The sequence below is a fragment of the Schistocerca gregaria genome, chromosome 5 (genome assembly GCF_023897955.1).
Source record: "Schistocerca gregaria isolate iqSchGreg1 chromosome 5, iqSchGreg1.2, whole genome shotgun sequence".
In the NCBI taxonomy this organism is placed as follows: Eukaryota; Metazoa; Arthropoda; class Insecta; order Orthoptera; family Acrididae; genus Schistocerca; species Schistocerca gregaria.
Genome location: NC_064924.1, coordinates 602,498,433 through 602,514,285, shown reverse-complemented (window position 1 = coordinate 602,514,285; position 15,853 = coordinate 602,498,433). Strand labels below are relative to the sequence as shown.

General features: G+C 45.4%; 1 protein-coding gene across 1 annotated transcript in view; it reads left to right on the top strand.

Moving 5' to 3' along the window:
• Positions 1 to 15,853, top strand: part of LOC126272023 (CD109 antigen) — a 740,173-nt gene that overhangs the window by 148,896 nt on the left and 575,424 nt on the right. The window lies entirely within an intron of this gene.

The window sequence follows — 15,853 nt, the reverse complement described above, 5'->3', positions numbered from 1 at the left end:
TCACCACGCCCAGAATGAATTCGTGAAACTCTACACTGTACTGTGAAGACCTCATACCAACTAAATTCTTTATGCAGAGAAAACAGTGTGCTGCTTGATATTTTATTAGTATACACAGGGGTCCAGAAGAATGTAACACTCTTTCATAGTCAGTATTAATGGAACAAAATGACAAACTGTTACAATTTTTGCATGGGGGAAAAGTAGTTTTATGTGTCTTCAAAGTGACTCCGATTTAGCAGCCAAACAACGTCGATGCCGCTGAACTGTTGATCGAACTACGGCTGTCTGTGTGGCCGATGTCATAGATACAGAGGACGCCTCGATAGTTTCTCGTAGCTCGTTCGGTGTAGCTGGCTTCTATTACCGAACTTCATTTTTCAAGGTCCCCCATAGGTAGAAGTCAAGAAGTGTAAGGTCTGGAGAGCGTGGTGGGCACTCAGCAACTCTTCTTCGACCAGGTAGATTTTCATCTGGATCTCTGTGGTGGTGAGTCGGAGCGCCATCTTGTTGTAGGTAAAATATTTCGTTTCCGAACACCTCTTGTATGGCAGGTAAAATCAATGTTTGCAGGATATGAAGCGCCAATAAAACCGCACGATGACAGACCACAGCACACATTAACACCCGCTAAATTAGAATGCGTGTCCAAGTCAACTTGAGGATTTTCAGGAGCCCAGTTGTGGCGATTTACAGTACCGTTCAGTTTGAACAACTCGGCAGACCAAATAACCATCCCCGCAAACCGTTCATCCTCGCGAAGCACGGCTTCAAACCACTCGCAGTACTCCATCCTTCGTTCTGGGTCGCCCTCGTTCATAGCGTGCAGCAATCTGGGAATGTACACTTTCCACTTTACAGTCCCTGTAATTGGTCATACGCTTGATCGGCTCACCCCGCTTTCACGTGCACCCTGCTTCAAATTTGTGATGTGATCTAGTAAGCCGCGCGGGATTAGCCGAGCGGTCTCTGCGCTGCAGTCATGGACTGTGCGGCTGGTCCCGGCGGAGGTTCGAGTCCTCCCTCGGGCATGGATGTGTGTGTGTTTGTCTTTAGGGCAATTTAGGTTAAGTAGTGTGTAAGCTTAGGGACTGATGACCTTAGCAGTTAAGTCCGATAAGATTTCACACACATTTGAACATTTGACCTAGTGAAATGTTGCAACATGGCAGCGCTGGAAGCTGGACTCGCTCATGTTTTTGGTCGGCTAGATCTTTCCTCGTGCACATCCTGAATAATATACCGAATACGATAAATTGTTGTTCGCGTTAGTTGCTGAGTTCCGCACACATTATCCAGTTGTCGTACCTCCATCATATTTTCGTTCTTCCTGTAGCATTCCAATACGGCCTTGCGTTGCTCAGGCGACAATCTTAAATCATTCGTTGCCGCACTGTCATGTTGTGGCAAACGCGCGCCATGGTCTGTTGAGAAAACAATCGACAGCGCTACCACGCAAAATTGCAACGACGTGTCACTTTGTTCCAAAGATAGTAACTATCAAAGTGTGCCTACATTTCCCTGAACCTCTCCGTATAAGCTTATTTCTGCTTTACTGCCTTCATCAGTACATGTCCTAGCATTGTAGATGGACATACGTCAACTTTCAGGAAACCATTATTGCCGTCTGTGGTTGACGTTTGTAGTATTTTTTTTTTTTTTTCAGCCACATTGTAAAGTTATTCTATAATTTGGCGTTCCACGTATGTGATAATACGTTTGTTACGATCTAAAAGTTGTAGAAATTCAAGTTTGCCAGATAGCTGTGTATTGAAAGATATTTGTCATGATATATATGTTCCAAACACATCACAGCTAACGTGGCCTACGTGCTAAACTCTGTCGAATGCTCTTTACGAACTAAACGAGCGCAATGGGCGTGCGTTTTCCTGAACTTAAGTGGCGATTGTCTTGAATTGCTGGTGGCGTTATAGTCTTGTCAAATGAGACGAATCTTGTTTTAACACCATGTATGTTCATGGTGAATTATGGACGTGTGAGTGTGATTGATTTGTTCGCGCATAAACGAGTCCACGTCTTGGTTTCAGAAGTACACGAGTAATTACTTTTCAGTATTCACAGGCTTAAGTCCGAGCAGGGAAGTAACTGAGCTCCGCCTCCCACACCGAAAGGTTGGCACCTCCGATTGAAGGACCCTTCGGCCTCCGTCTCCGATTGAAGGACCCTTCGGCCTCCGTCTCCGGCTTAAATAGTTTTGAAACGAACGTTTTACTGAAGATAAAGGTTCACAGACTGAACTTTCATAATCAAATCTTCAAATAGCAGCAACAACGTTACCAGCCCTGTCGGTGGGTGTTGGCTGTCTCCCAGAAATCACCTTCCATATATGTGCTATGCAGAGGATTAGTCAGATTTTGGAAAAGATTTCCATAACAGTGAAGAGTATTTGGGATGCAAAAACCGTGCCTTCAGTTCGCGTGTAGGAGTCCGACAGCCCCTACAGTGTGTCTGTACAGTTACAGCCATTTTCACGGTCCAGTCACATTAACGTGACCATCGACTACTTTCGGCGTCAACGTGCAGTAACCAGTTAGGGACGGCTTACGGTAGCCCTAGCACGGGAGCGTGCATAAAGCGTGTCGGGGGGACACAGAGGAAAGTACAGTCGTCGTCGTAAAGCAGAAACTGAGTAGTTTATCTGACTTCCAAAGGAGCACGATCGTTGGCTTTCGGGCCAGGGGTGGAAGCATTTCCGAAGCGGCTGAATTTGTAAATAGTTCGCGTGCCGCCCTGGTTAAAGTATACAGCGCACGTCTAAATGGCGCTATCCAAAACCGGTGCCGTGCCAATTATGGTGCACAATGAGCCATAGACGGCAGGGCTGAACGATAGTTGCGAAGATGTGTACGGGCGAATAGATTTGCAGCTGATGAGCAAGTGGCTGCCCAGATGAGTCAAGGGACTACCAACAATGTCTCCACAATGACCGTTCAGCGAACGTTGCTGCGTTCATTTACCCATGCTGTGTGTTGTTCTTTGACGACGAACGCAACTGGACATCTACTAAGCAGCGACAGGTGGCCTTTTCAGGTGAATCACGTTTTTATGTTCCACCGGACAGTTGGCTGTTGACATGAACGGCGTGAAACTTCTGAAAGCAAACACACTGCAACAATCGTCGGAAGGGTCAAGGCCGGCGGAGGGAGCGTTACGGTCTGGGGAATATTTTCGTCGCATTTCCTGGGTGACCTCGTCATTTTGGAAGGCACATTGGGTCAACACAAGTATGCATCTATCCTTGGGGACCATGTCGACCCCTACACTCAGTTCGGCTTTCCTCGGCACGATGGTATCTACCAGTAGGACAATGCAACGTGTCACACAGCTGGCAACGGAACTCCTCGGATTTCAAGCCAGTCGAGAATCCGTGGGACCACCTCGAAAGCCACGGATCCTCTACTGAGAAACCTTGAGCATGTCTCCGCGTCCCCTCAGTTACTTCAAGTGTCAGGGAGTCTGCGTTTTCACCTACTGCTGAACCTGAGTTAAGCCTATGGTTCAAATGGCTCTGAGCAGTAAGCGACTTAACTTCTCAGGTCATCAGTCGCATAGAACTTAGAACTAATTAAACCTAACCAACCTAAGGACATCACACACACACATCCAGGCCCGAGGCAGGATTCGAACCTGCGACCGTAGCGGTCGCTCGGTTCCAGACTGTAGCGTCTAGAACCGCACGGCCACTCCGGCCGGCTTATGCCTATGAAATGAATTATTTGGAATCATTTGAATGAAGTGGACACAATCAACGCGAAGTGTAAAATTTGTAGGAAGAGTTGCTGCGAAAACTACTTCTTTAAAAGGCCATTTAAAATATTGACCCACTGCTGATACCAAGAATACAAGACACTGGGACAGGACGTTAAGGTCACTTCATTGTCTTCCAATCCCACCGCCCTACAAGAAGCTTGTAGATGGGTAACTGTGAAATCATCTTTGATGAGAGATCAAAAATGAGGTGTGTCAAAGCCTAAATCAAAAGAAATCGAATACATGTGTAATATGTTTACCTTTCATGACCTCCTGTTTAATTTCGTCGATTTCTCGGATGTCAACACTTAATGCAGTTTGTTGTGCCAAACAATCAGTAAACGCCACACTACGTAGTCTTCTACGTTTTCTCACTTGTCACTTCTTTCAGAAGTGGCAACGTGAAAAATGACGAGTTCCAGCGTGTTTCGGAATCCAAGTTAAACAGTGCAACCGTCTACGAGTGGCTGTAGAACACTGTGGTGTTCAAACTAGCTGCAATGTTGTTATGCCTAAGAAACTTCCTGGAAGATTAAAACTTTGTGCCGGACCGAGACTCGAACTCGGGACCTTTTCGTTGCGCGGGCAAGTGCTCCACCATCAGAGCTACCCAAGCACGACTTACGACTCGTCCTCACAGCTTCAAATCTGCCAGTACCTCATCTGCTACTTTCCAAACTTCACAGGAGCTCATTCTGGAAACATCCGCCCAGGCTGTGGCTAAGCCATGTCTCCGCAATATGCTTTCTTCCAGGAGTGCTAGTTCTGCATGGTTTGCAGAAGAGCTTATGCGAAGTTTGGAAAGTATTAGACGAGGTACTGGCAGAATTGAAGCTGTGAGGACGGGTCGTGAGTCGAGCTAGGGTAGCTCAGATGGTAGAGCACTTGCCCGTGAAAGGCAAAGGTCCCGAGTTCGAGTCTCGGTCCGGCACACAGTATTAATCTGCCAAGGAGTTTCATATCAGCGCACACTCCGTTGCACAGCGAAAATTTCGTTCTCATTCTTGTCATGCCTAATTACGTCGATAATTTACGATTTAACAATAATATAAATAAATTTTGCACTGTAATGTTTTGATTAAGAAATAATTACATAGCTTCCATCTCTGACGTCGATACATGGGTACCGATAAAAATCACCTCCCTGTCACTCCTCAGTGCCAGCCAGCATCGACAGGCCTTCAGAGCTAACCGTCAGCTATCAACAGTTTGGCGACCACTCACTGGAAGACAGCGGTATCGCTTTCAGGAGGCTGTCAGTGTGTCAGGTTCACTGAGTGCGGTCACAGCTGTTTTGTGAGACTGATCCACAAAAAGTCCTCGATAGCACAGTGAGGTAAACGGTATCTGCGACTAGGGGTACGGGCTCTGTACTCAAAAGCCCTTCTCGTCTGTGGTCACACCTTGGCTTCTTTCCAACTCGACGCTGTTCACTGAGACAGCCAACTACCGTACTGAGAAAGCAACTTAACACTGTGCTGCCTAACTCGTGTTGTTACAGGCTGTTCTTCGAAATAATTTAAGTGGGAAAAATGGTCGAACCAATTATTTACAATTTTTTTCATCTCTCACTGCTGCATTGGGGAGCAAGCAGTTGATTGGCACTCATTCATTCCGGTTTGATTCTTACTTATTCCCAGGAAATGAAAGGGATCGTAACGATGGCCAAAGTATAAAGTCGCCCTCTCCTCTCAGGGGACGTGAAAAGGCACGTGTACGAGGAGCTGGTAATGTCACAGCCGGAATCCCACTATACTGTGGAGCGTGAAATGAAGGATCCGGCGTGTCAGGTTTTTCCCTTCTCGGAACGTGGCCGACAACGTGCGGCATCGTTTTAAGTCACAAGTAGAACTTACGAGCCACCATATTTTACTGAGCTAAACTAAGCCCGCCAGACAAAATTTAGTCATTACAAACTTCATTTCATACTGTTTAATTCCGGCTCTGGACTTGCAGACCAGACATCCTGGTCTCGTTCAGAATGTGAGTCCACAAGGTTGTGCAGGTACGTCGCATCCAGGTTGAGCCACTCGCTGAGGATTTGATCGCGCAGTTTCACCAAATTGGGATGCTACTGTCTGCGTTGTACCCGCTGTTCCGACATGTCCCACAGATTTTCTATGGGACTCAAGTCAGGTGATTTTGAAGGCCAGCGGAGATGGAACAGGGTGGAGGGCTACTCAGAAAACCAGTCACATGCTCTTACAGCCAGATGAGCTTAGCTGTTCCGTCTTTTTAAGTGCCTATGTGAACAACGGCCTCTTGCGAATGATCGACTCCAAATGTTCATTGCATTCACTTCCCATCGCAATGTCCTCTCCCTACCAGGTTGGGATGGACCTTCATTAACTGTCTGCAGCAGTTCCTATCACGTTTGGAAGTGCTTTTCATCCACAAGCCATGAAACGCGTCTCCGGTCCCTCTTAGTCAGTATCTTTCCCAATCACAATTCTAACTTCGCGTATCGTAGCCTTGTCTGTTGAACCAGTGCTTATAGAGACTTAAAAAGTCCGCCACGAAGCACCAATAAATGGAAGAACTTCACACACCATATGGCCATGGGCACGGCCAAGCACGATTGCCCCTTTTTGCCACTGTGTCACGTCCTTACATACCCCCATACCGTTTTAGCGCTGCGGCACAATAATGACACTGTTTGTCATAATTAAATATCAAATAATCGCATTTGTAGATAGTCTTCAGACAGAGTACACACTCATACGGGAGGTAGCAGGTTCATGTCAGCATCCTTCACATTTTTCCTCCCTTTGGTTTTATGAAAGATTCTGGGTGTTTCTTATCAATTAAATTAAAGTGTTACCTGCAATACTCGATGGTAAATAACGCGTTTGCTGCAATTCTCGTTGCAAAGACCAATGAGCAGAATGTTTCCCCAGTGGCCAAAATTTTAACGTAACTACCGGTCCTTGTCAGAAAGTAAACACAAGTTATATACTGAAAATTTTTCCTCGCTCGCTTTGTACAATACGAGGGCAGTTTTAGAGTCTGCACTCACCGCACACCCAACCCCTCCCCGGATAAATTTTCAATGGCGCCTACGGCATAGAATACGAAATGTGACACAGCTATCGGTAGCAGTGTTGCGTGTGGATGTATTCATTCACAGAAGACGTGATGACGTTTGCCGGGTCTGAAGTGATGTCTGTGTGAGGTATATTTTGGGTGTGGGGGTCGCCTCCCCCTCCGTCCCGGTGAGCGAGCACGTGCGCAGCATGTGCCTATGCAGCCGCCCTCCCCCCAGTGCGCCGTGTGGCGTCGCCACCCCATCAGAGGAGCCGGCGACTTCCTCCCCTGCCCAGGGGAGTCGCCACCGGAAGGGAGGGATTTACCCTGTAGTTACAGCAGCAGCGCCGAGTGGCGTTGTTAGAAGCTGGGGGGGGGGGGGGGGGGCAGGGGAGACCGGTAAGCAGAAATCACCCGCCACCTCGTGGCAGCCCAGCTCCGGGTGTGCCGCCCTGATCCGGTCCTCCATCCTGTTGTCGCCCTCGAACCTAGAGCAGCAGCTGCCTTAAATCCGGTTACTGCGCTGTCGAATTTAATAGGACCTTCGAACACTTGAATAACATCTTTGCGCCGCGCGGGATTAGCCGAGCGGTCACTGCGCTGCAGTCGTGGACTGTGCGGCTGGTCCCGGCAGAGGTTCGACTCCTCCCTCGGGCATGGTGTGTGTGTGTGTGTGTGTGTGTGTGTGTGTGTGTGTGTGTGTGTGTGTGTTTGTCCTTGGGGTAATTTTGGTTAAGTAGTGTTTAAGCTTAGGGACTGACGACTTTAGCAGTCAAGTCCCATAAGATTTCACACACATTAAAAAAAAAAAAAAAAAAAAAAAAAAAAAATTAACATTTGTGCGGTAATACTTTATGAGCTGAAAACTGGGCAAAACTTTGCTTATACGTTGATCTCTATTACACACTACAGAACCCCGTCACCTCTCTCTCGGCTAAATTGCTCTCGCAGTAACTGCTCTGGGAGAGGGAATGGAATAGCGCTGAGCATTAATCAAAGTAGCTACAGTTATTGCGCTCTTTGTCTACTATTTCTTCAACGGAGTCTGAAATAGACGACTGTTGCTCGGCGAAATGCCCACACCAGAGCTGCCAACTGCATGGCTACAACGCCCGAAGCGTGTAATGTATGTAGAGCTGGCGTGAGAACCGCGCGCAGCGGATGTGCAGGGAAGTGAACGCGTGTGTTACAGCTACCGAAGAAACGAAAGAAGTAGGCGACTAGACTACTTCATCAGGTTTATGTCTTACAATATTCAATGTGTACTCTGAGGGACATTACCCAAATTTATTTCGTGAAGGAAAGGGGCAGTGAAATTTAATGGTGGTCGATGAACACTGTTACGAATATTAAAGGACACGACTATCAGGTATCTTAGAATGGTTAACGGGAGAAAATTACTTATGGAGACGAGCGATATTAGACTAGAATGCACTAGATAACGGATAAAGCATTTATTCAATAACTAGTGCCCCATTTTTTCACTGGGTTTAATATATATTTCGAACAATTGCGACCGATGACGTAACCGTAATGAATCATCAAAATCGAGTCTACGTCAGACACTCGGTGCAAACAACGTGATGTTATTAAATTCTTGATCGCGGAAAAAGAAACCGTTGTCAACATCCACTAAGGATTGTGTACAGTGAATGCTAATTATGCAGTTAATAGGAATGTTGTTGGATAGTGCGTAAAGGGAGTTAAAAGCGCCAGGCATTGCAGAAACTAAGCTCCGCGATCGGCCACTTTCTTGACGTGCTGCACAGCTGCTGATGGGTCCATGTTGCTGCATCACAACTCTACAGCTTCTGGTGAGCATTGGAAGTGCGTGTGTAATGTGTAATGACTGAGACTCTTGAATATTCAAAGCTGTGCTGCAAATGGCCTGCAGACCACAACGTTCAAAGAAAAGCACTTTTGTCTCAATAGTTGGAGTAGTTTCAGACAAATCGAGAGGCCTTGACTTCACTGAATGTTACAGGTGACGAAACCCAGGTGCATCGCATTAAGCCGTTGGAGGATGCGCCGTTAGTCGTATATCAAGCGCACCAACTTCTCTGGTGGGTACAGGTTCTCCAGCGATTGTATTGCACTGAGAAAACGGACTAGATGAGAAACAGTGTGCCCTACTCCAGCGACTTCAGAATGGCATGGAGCTCTGCTGAAAATACTGTGTAGGGTTGGGGGAGGCGCATCTTGATGACACAGTCGGGGAAACAGGTAAACTACGAAACAGGTAAGCGAGTCCCTGTTTCTAGCTATCAGTAGACACCACTGTAAAACCGTGATGCCTATCTAAAGTGGCAAACAACCGAGATTGAAATGGGAAACATGCGGTACAATCTTTCTCAAAATACGTCAAACCTAAGATAGGTTTAGACCTCTGGAGGAGCCAAGGTGGAAATCTGTCCGACCCCGATGTGACACATTAAAACCAGCCACACCCATCTATGAAAGGCAGTCCGTGCGAATCCTGTAGGGCCTGTTCGCTCATCGCCGACTACCAAAACGGCTCTCCATGGGAGGCCCAGTAGCGATGTGGTATGCAGGCGTGCACAGTCTGCACAGTGTTTTATATGTGAAGCAGCGACTCAGTACCCTCAGCGCAGTGGCTCGGTGTGGGCCTCGTTTGGGATGCCGTAGTGGCCAGCCGAATACACTTCATAGTGCACCATGTCCAACATCTTTAAATAAGAGGGTGTTGCAGAACCATAACTGTGCACCCATAATCAAGCCAAGATCGCATGAAAACTGTAAAACCGGAGCAGACAAGTCCTATAATGTTTTAGAATACACAGTGCTTTGAGGGACTCCCTTGAAGTTTCGAGTCAAATTGGAGGCCCAGAAACCTCACTGTGTTTTTAAAATTAAGAACAGTGTCCTTCGTCCTGAACACAGGAAAGTTTAAAACAGAATAGGAACGATTAAAAAGAATGCTCAGAGTTTAAGTTGAAAACTTAAAACACCTCCGCCCATTCATCCAAATGTTGAAGAGTTAGTTGCAACTGGCATGTTGTTGCAAGACTTGAGGAGGAAGAATAGGCACGGCAAAAATCCACAAATGAAGAACACTGGAGAGGACACATAACGATTGACGTAATACTGTTTAATAGCTGTGCCAAAGAGTCACACTTTAAAAAAAAAACTACCTTGAGGGACACTGTATTCCTGCTCCAAGCGATCAGACAGGACGAAAATAGCGTGGCGAGAGGAAGAACCGATTAAAAACGCGAAGACATCCAGGAGAACACCATTCAAGGACCTGTCCGAGAATAAATGCCTCCAAGTAGTGTCATAGGCCTTCTCAATGTAAAAAAAAAAAAAAAAAAATACCCATAAGATGATGCCAGTGCAGGAAAGTCTGTAGTATAGCCGCCAATACTGAAAGTGACTAGGAGCTGCCTGGATTCTAAGATCCCGACCGACAAGATGGTGATCGATCATTCGCTCCAAGGTCTTCTCCATGTAATTAGTGAGGGCAACACTATAACTACATGGGCATGTGCAGTCCTTCCTGGATTTTAAAAGAGGAATTAAAATTGCCTCCCTCCCCAAGTGTGCCGCGCGGTGTAGCCGTGCGGTCTGAGGCGTCTTGTCGCGCGGTTCAAACGGTTCCTCCCGTCAGAGGTTCGAGTCCTCCCTCGGGCATGGGTGTGCGTTTTGTCCTTAGCGTAAGTTAAAGTTGTGTGTACGTTTAAGAACCGATGACCTTAGCAGTTTAGTCCCATCTCCATCCATACTCGGCAAGCCACCTGACGGTGTGTGGCGGAGGGTACCTTGAGTACCTCTATCGGTTCTCCCTTCTATTGTTCGTGGAAAGAAGGATTGTCGGTATGCTTCTGTGTGGGCTCTAATCTCTCTGATTTTATCCTCATGGACTCTTCGCGAGATATTCGTATATTTCTTCTATCAACCCTATCTGGTACGGATCCCACACTGCTGAGCAGTATTCAAGCAGTGGGCGAACAAGCGTACTGTAACCTACTTCCTTTGTTTTTGGTCTGCATTTCCTTAAGAGTCTTCCAATGAATCTGTCTGGCATGTGCTTTACCGACGATTTATTTCATACGCCCATTCCATTTTAGAGCACTCCTAATACTTACTCCAAGATAGTTTATGGACTTAACTGCTTCCAGTTGCTGACCTGCTATATTGTAGCTAAATGATAAAGGATCTTTCTTTCTATGTATTCGCAGCACAGTACACTCGCCTACATTGAGATTCAATTGCCATTCCCTGCACCATACTTGCATTTCAGTACAATTTTCCACTGTTACAACCTCTCGATATACTACAGCATCATCCACAAAAAGCTTCAGTGAACTCCGATGTTATCCACAATAGCAACGTTGTGAATAGCAACGTTCCTATGACACTCTCTTGCGGCACACCTGAAATCACTTTTACTTCGGAAGACTTCTCTCCATTGAGAATGGCATGCTGCGTTCTGTTATCTAGGAACTCTTCAATCCAATCACACAATTGGTCTGATAGTCCATATGCTCTTACTTTGTTCATTGAACGACTGTGGGGAACTGTATCGCACGCCTTGCGGAAGTCAAGAAACACGGCATCTACCCATAGAAGTTACCACAAATTTCAAAATTTTCTCAACGTGTCAGGAAAGTGACCGTATCCCAAAATGACAATAAAACGGCAAGGAGGATAAAAAAACACTTCGCAGAACCCTCAATTTCTATGTCCATGCTTATCGCTGCTGCTGTTCTTCGCGGGTGTTCTTCGCGATTATCGATGCATTAAAGGGATACGGCAATGCCCTCTCTCCCGACCGGCGTCCAAGAAAATAATTAACGCGATTTTGGAATTGCTCGTGGGAGAGGCGGATGGCCCCTTGCCCAGAAATTGTTGAAGATGGTAGTGTTCCCATGGCTGTGAACGCTGGACACAATACACGATTTTCAAGCAGTGCACCAGCTGTGTCATGACGGATGAACATTCCGTGGTCCACGGTTCGAAAAGTGGTGCGAACAATTGTGAAACGGTATCCCTAGTGCGGTTCCAGGTTGTCTTGGATGCAGGTGGTTGTCACACTGAGCGACTTTTGTAACAGGGAACGTAAACATGGTACGCAATTAACAAATGTTACCCTCTCACGTCGACATTAAAACGTGTTTCTTTCAGTGGTTTATTCGTTATTGGTTTTCTGCCTGTCTCTACAGATGTGACCACAAAGTTTCATTGTCCTGCGATCACTCGTTTTTCAAAGGGGGCCCCCACCGATAACGAAAGTTTAATTATAGCCGCTTTGTAAGTCACAATCTCACAAAAACAGCTTGCTAAAAAAATGAGCGATGCACTTGGTAGTCTGGAAGTTGTCGTCGTTGTAGGTGGTCGTATTCTTGGATCATTACGTGGGCTGCAGTTATGAGTCAGCTTCTGTTTAAGGCTGAGTCCAAGAATTCTGAGATTAATCCTAACGAAATGACGAAAGTATATGCAATGTTTTTAATTAAGGGTCTTCGTATCCACCTCCAAGTTCGATTATTGTGAGAGACGACGCCAGCAGCATGCGAAGTTAGTTACATGTTCCAAGAATTTTTTATCGAAGGGATGTGGAAAGAGTTTACAGGATATCTGTAAAAGATTAGTTTTAACCTAAACGAAGATGCTGCTTTTCAGTCCTACTAATGCATCTAGATTTAAAGACTAGTCTTTATAAATAAGGATTCGTCTATGGAAAAGGAGCTGTGCGGGAGAAATGATTGTACTTTAGAACTTGGTTTTCTACCTTTCAAACTTTGTATGTCATTAGGCAATTGATCGAAGACTTTCCTCAATGCATATTCAACTCTTTCCTCAGCCCCTGACACCCTTAATAATGGGAAATAAATGTAATTTTTTCTCTAGTGCTGTAAGTGAGGATATCATTATTCTTTTCAAATCGTGACGGGTTTCGCCAGCGAACGCCTAATCGTTGAAGAGGTAACTACGAGAGGACTGCAGGTGAACAGCTCATGTTGCCCTTGCTGCTAGCTTTTGAGGAACCGGTACTTTCTAAGGAGATTATTCCATAAGACGTTTAGTGGAAATAAGCGAAATAGCTTAGGATGTTGTTTCGTTTATTTCCAAGACCGACAATTATACGAACAGCAGTAGTATCACAACTTAACAATACCACCACTTGCAAAGTAGGTTAGAAATCAGATTAATAATGTTGCTCACGAAGCATATGTTCACTTTATCGGGCAACAACAACGTTATTGACTGTGGATGGTGTCGTCAGAATAGAAATAATGAAGTCAGTGTAAAAAAAGTTATTAATTTTGGCATTTATCTTGAATGGATTCCCACGTAGATTTCGTTGTTGTTATGGCTCATCTTGTTGATTCTAGGGTGATTCCACTTTGACTGCTAGAAGGTCCAGATCTGTACTTTAGCAATATTTGATGACCTAACAAATGCGTTTTTCAGGAAATTTTTAATGAGCAAACAATCTCAGATCAGAACAATGGTATGGTAGAAATAATTTTTGACTTGGTGTTCATGATCCACATTTTTATTAAACTTCTTATAAATTCACATATACTTCTTGTCACATCATCAATAAAACAGTTTTTTATCGATCTTCATATATTTAATTTCCACTTTAACCAAACACAAGACTTGACTGTTCTTTTACAAAGCGAAATAACAACTTCTCCAAAGTGAAACAAAGACTGCTCTGTGCGCATTCGCGCCAAAACGGTTACAAGTAAATCAAAGATTATGACAGTCTCACAGAAGTGAATACACACAAGAACCATATCACTGTAATATATCGATACATCGGAGTACATATACATTAATAAAACCAAATGTGAATATTGACACAAAAATATGTCTGTTACTTCGCAGAAAAGTAGTACGATATTACTGGTATCGTGAACTGGGGTTGAAGTGCCGTACTGGTCACGTAAATAAAGAACCATTACAAGCTTAAAGTTTTCGTCAATATGTACATCCAAATATTTGGAGCATTCTACCCATTTCCTGATTCCTGTTCGTGTGCTACATCGATTGTTGCCATGACACTATTTGTTGTACTGAACTGAATGTAGTGTTCACGCCGTAAAGGAAGTAAGATCAAAGTGATGTATAGTCGTGCACTCATACCAAAGACAGACAGACGGCCTGTGTTTTCTTAGGTGCACAACAGATTTTTGTTATTGATTAAATTTAAAAGTGTAAAACAACTGGCGAATCGTACATTAAATTTTTGGGATAACTAGATGAGCCGGCTGCTGTGCCGAGCGGTTCTAGGCGCTTCAGTCCGGAACCGCGCAGCTGCTACGGTCGCAAGTTCGAGGTCTGCCTCGGACATGAATGTGTGTGATGTCCTTAGGTTAGTAGGTTTAAGTAGTTCTAACTCTAGGGGACTGAAGACCTCAGATGGGAAGTGCGATAGTGCTTAGAGCCATAAGTAGATGAGGAAGGAGGAAAGAAGATGCCGCTGTCGTTGAAAAAGAAAAAAGAAATGGCCTTTGATCAGGACAGTAAAATGTGGTTTAACTGTGGGAAACTCCGGTATTGAAGTCATTAATTATTAGAAAATACAAACTATTCGCTGCAGTATAGCACCCTCTGTTTATTTCCTTTTCCAAAACGTAAAGAAATTTGTGAAGATGAACGATTTTGAGCCATAGTGGCAGATGATGGGTATTTTGTATACTTCGCAGAATCGTCTTTCAGGGATGAAATCTACTGAATGGAAAAACGTTGGCTCAAGTTGCGTTATCTGAATGGGGCTATATCGGACAAGAAGTGCATGTTTATCGTAAAAACACAGTCTTCATTCCTTTTAATAACACGCTGATGTAGCCCTAAACTCCTTTTGGTCAACGCTGACGGAAGTCTTGATTCCGCTTCAGACACAGAGCGGACAAAGGCTGCTCTCCCTCCCTCCCCCCACATTGTTCACGGTTGGCCAGAGAGACTCCGGAAATATGACGGACAGCGTGAAGAGCAAGGAGGGCGGCGTATTCTTAGACAGTGGGGCGGCGACTGGTCACGTGCACCCAGCCAGGCGCCGCGAGCAGGAGCTGCGGCAAATGAGGGAACACACAGGCGGTGGTGGTCCCTGCCCGGTAGCGACACGTCGCTGTTCCAGCCGTAGCGCTAACGTCATCCGGGGTTTTCCGAAACGGGCGCACTGTGCACGGTAGCAAACGTCGTGCCGGAAGTGCACTACGCTGTCGCTTCCAGTTGACCTCGCGCCGCGACTCTAAGTGATCTTGAGATGCCGACAGGATAATGAAGTGTGATTTTTCCTTCCTCCCGTTTCCATAAATACTGCAACGTCTAAAGGTAACACAAATGCCTCAACTTAGGTCCAAAAGACGCAAACAAACTTCGTTTAATATAGTTTGCTATGAAAATGTAACAAGAACTAGTAATTGTTAGCCACGGGGTCATTGTTCTCTGAGTTCTCTGCCCACTCTGTGCTTTTGCGTTTGCGGCGGGAGCCAGCATGTCAGAAATGAGTAGCTTCGAGTCTGCGCAGTATGTCGTGGCCGGTAGGTGCGTAGACGGCAGGGCGTGTGGAGAGCGGTAGTGTTGGGGCTGCAGGCAGGCGCTCCGGGAGAAATTCTGAGAGCTGGAGGGGAAGTGACGTTCTATAACTGAAGCCTACAAACATTTTTTGTAAATATTAAGCGGATCCCCTCCACGCCCACAACTGTATGGCGAGCATTCAGAAAGACCTGACACCTCTGCTTTTTTTTAGATCTCAAAAGAATTCCGCAGAAGATGGAGCGATTTATTTGCGCCTGACTTGTTAACCATTTGTAACTTTCAGAGAAGTGCCACGAGTGGCGAATTTTGACTCAAACTACGCATTTCTCCTGTTGCCATTATAAGAGTCGCTTCTTTTGCCAAAACACGGTAGAGTTTACACATTCTCACCTCATTAACATCTTGTTCAGACGCAGTTGCGAGAGCATTCTGAAACAGTGGTTTATTAAGTTTACTAAGTGAGGAACAGAGGAGATGTAAGGCCAGTATTTTACGAAAAAGCACATCCTCGTTACAAAACAAACGTATGTCTTCACTTATGTTG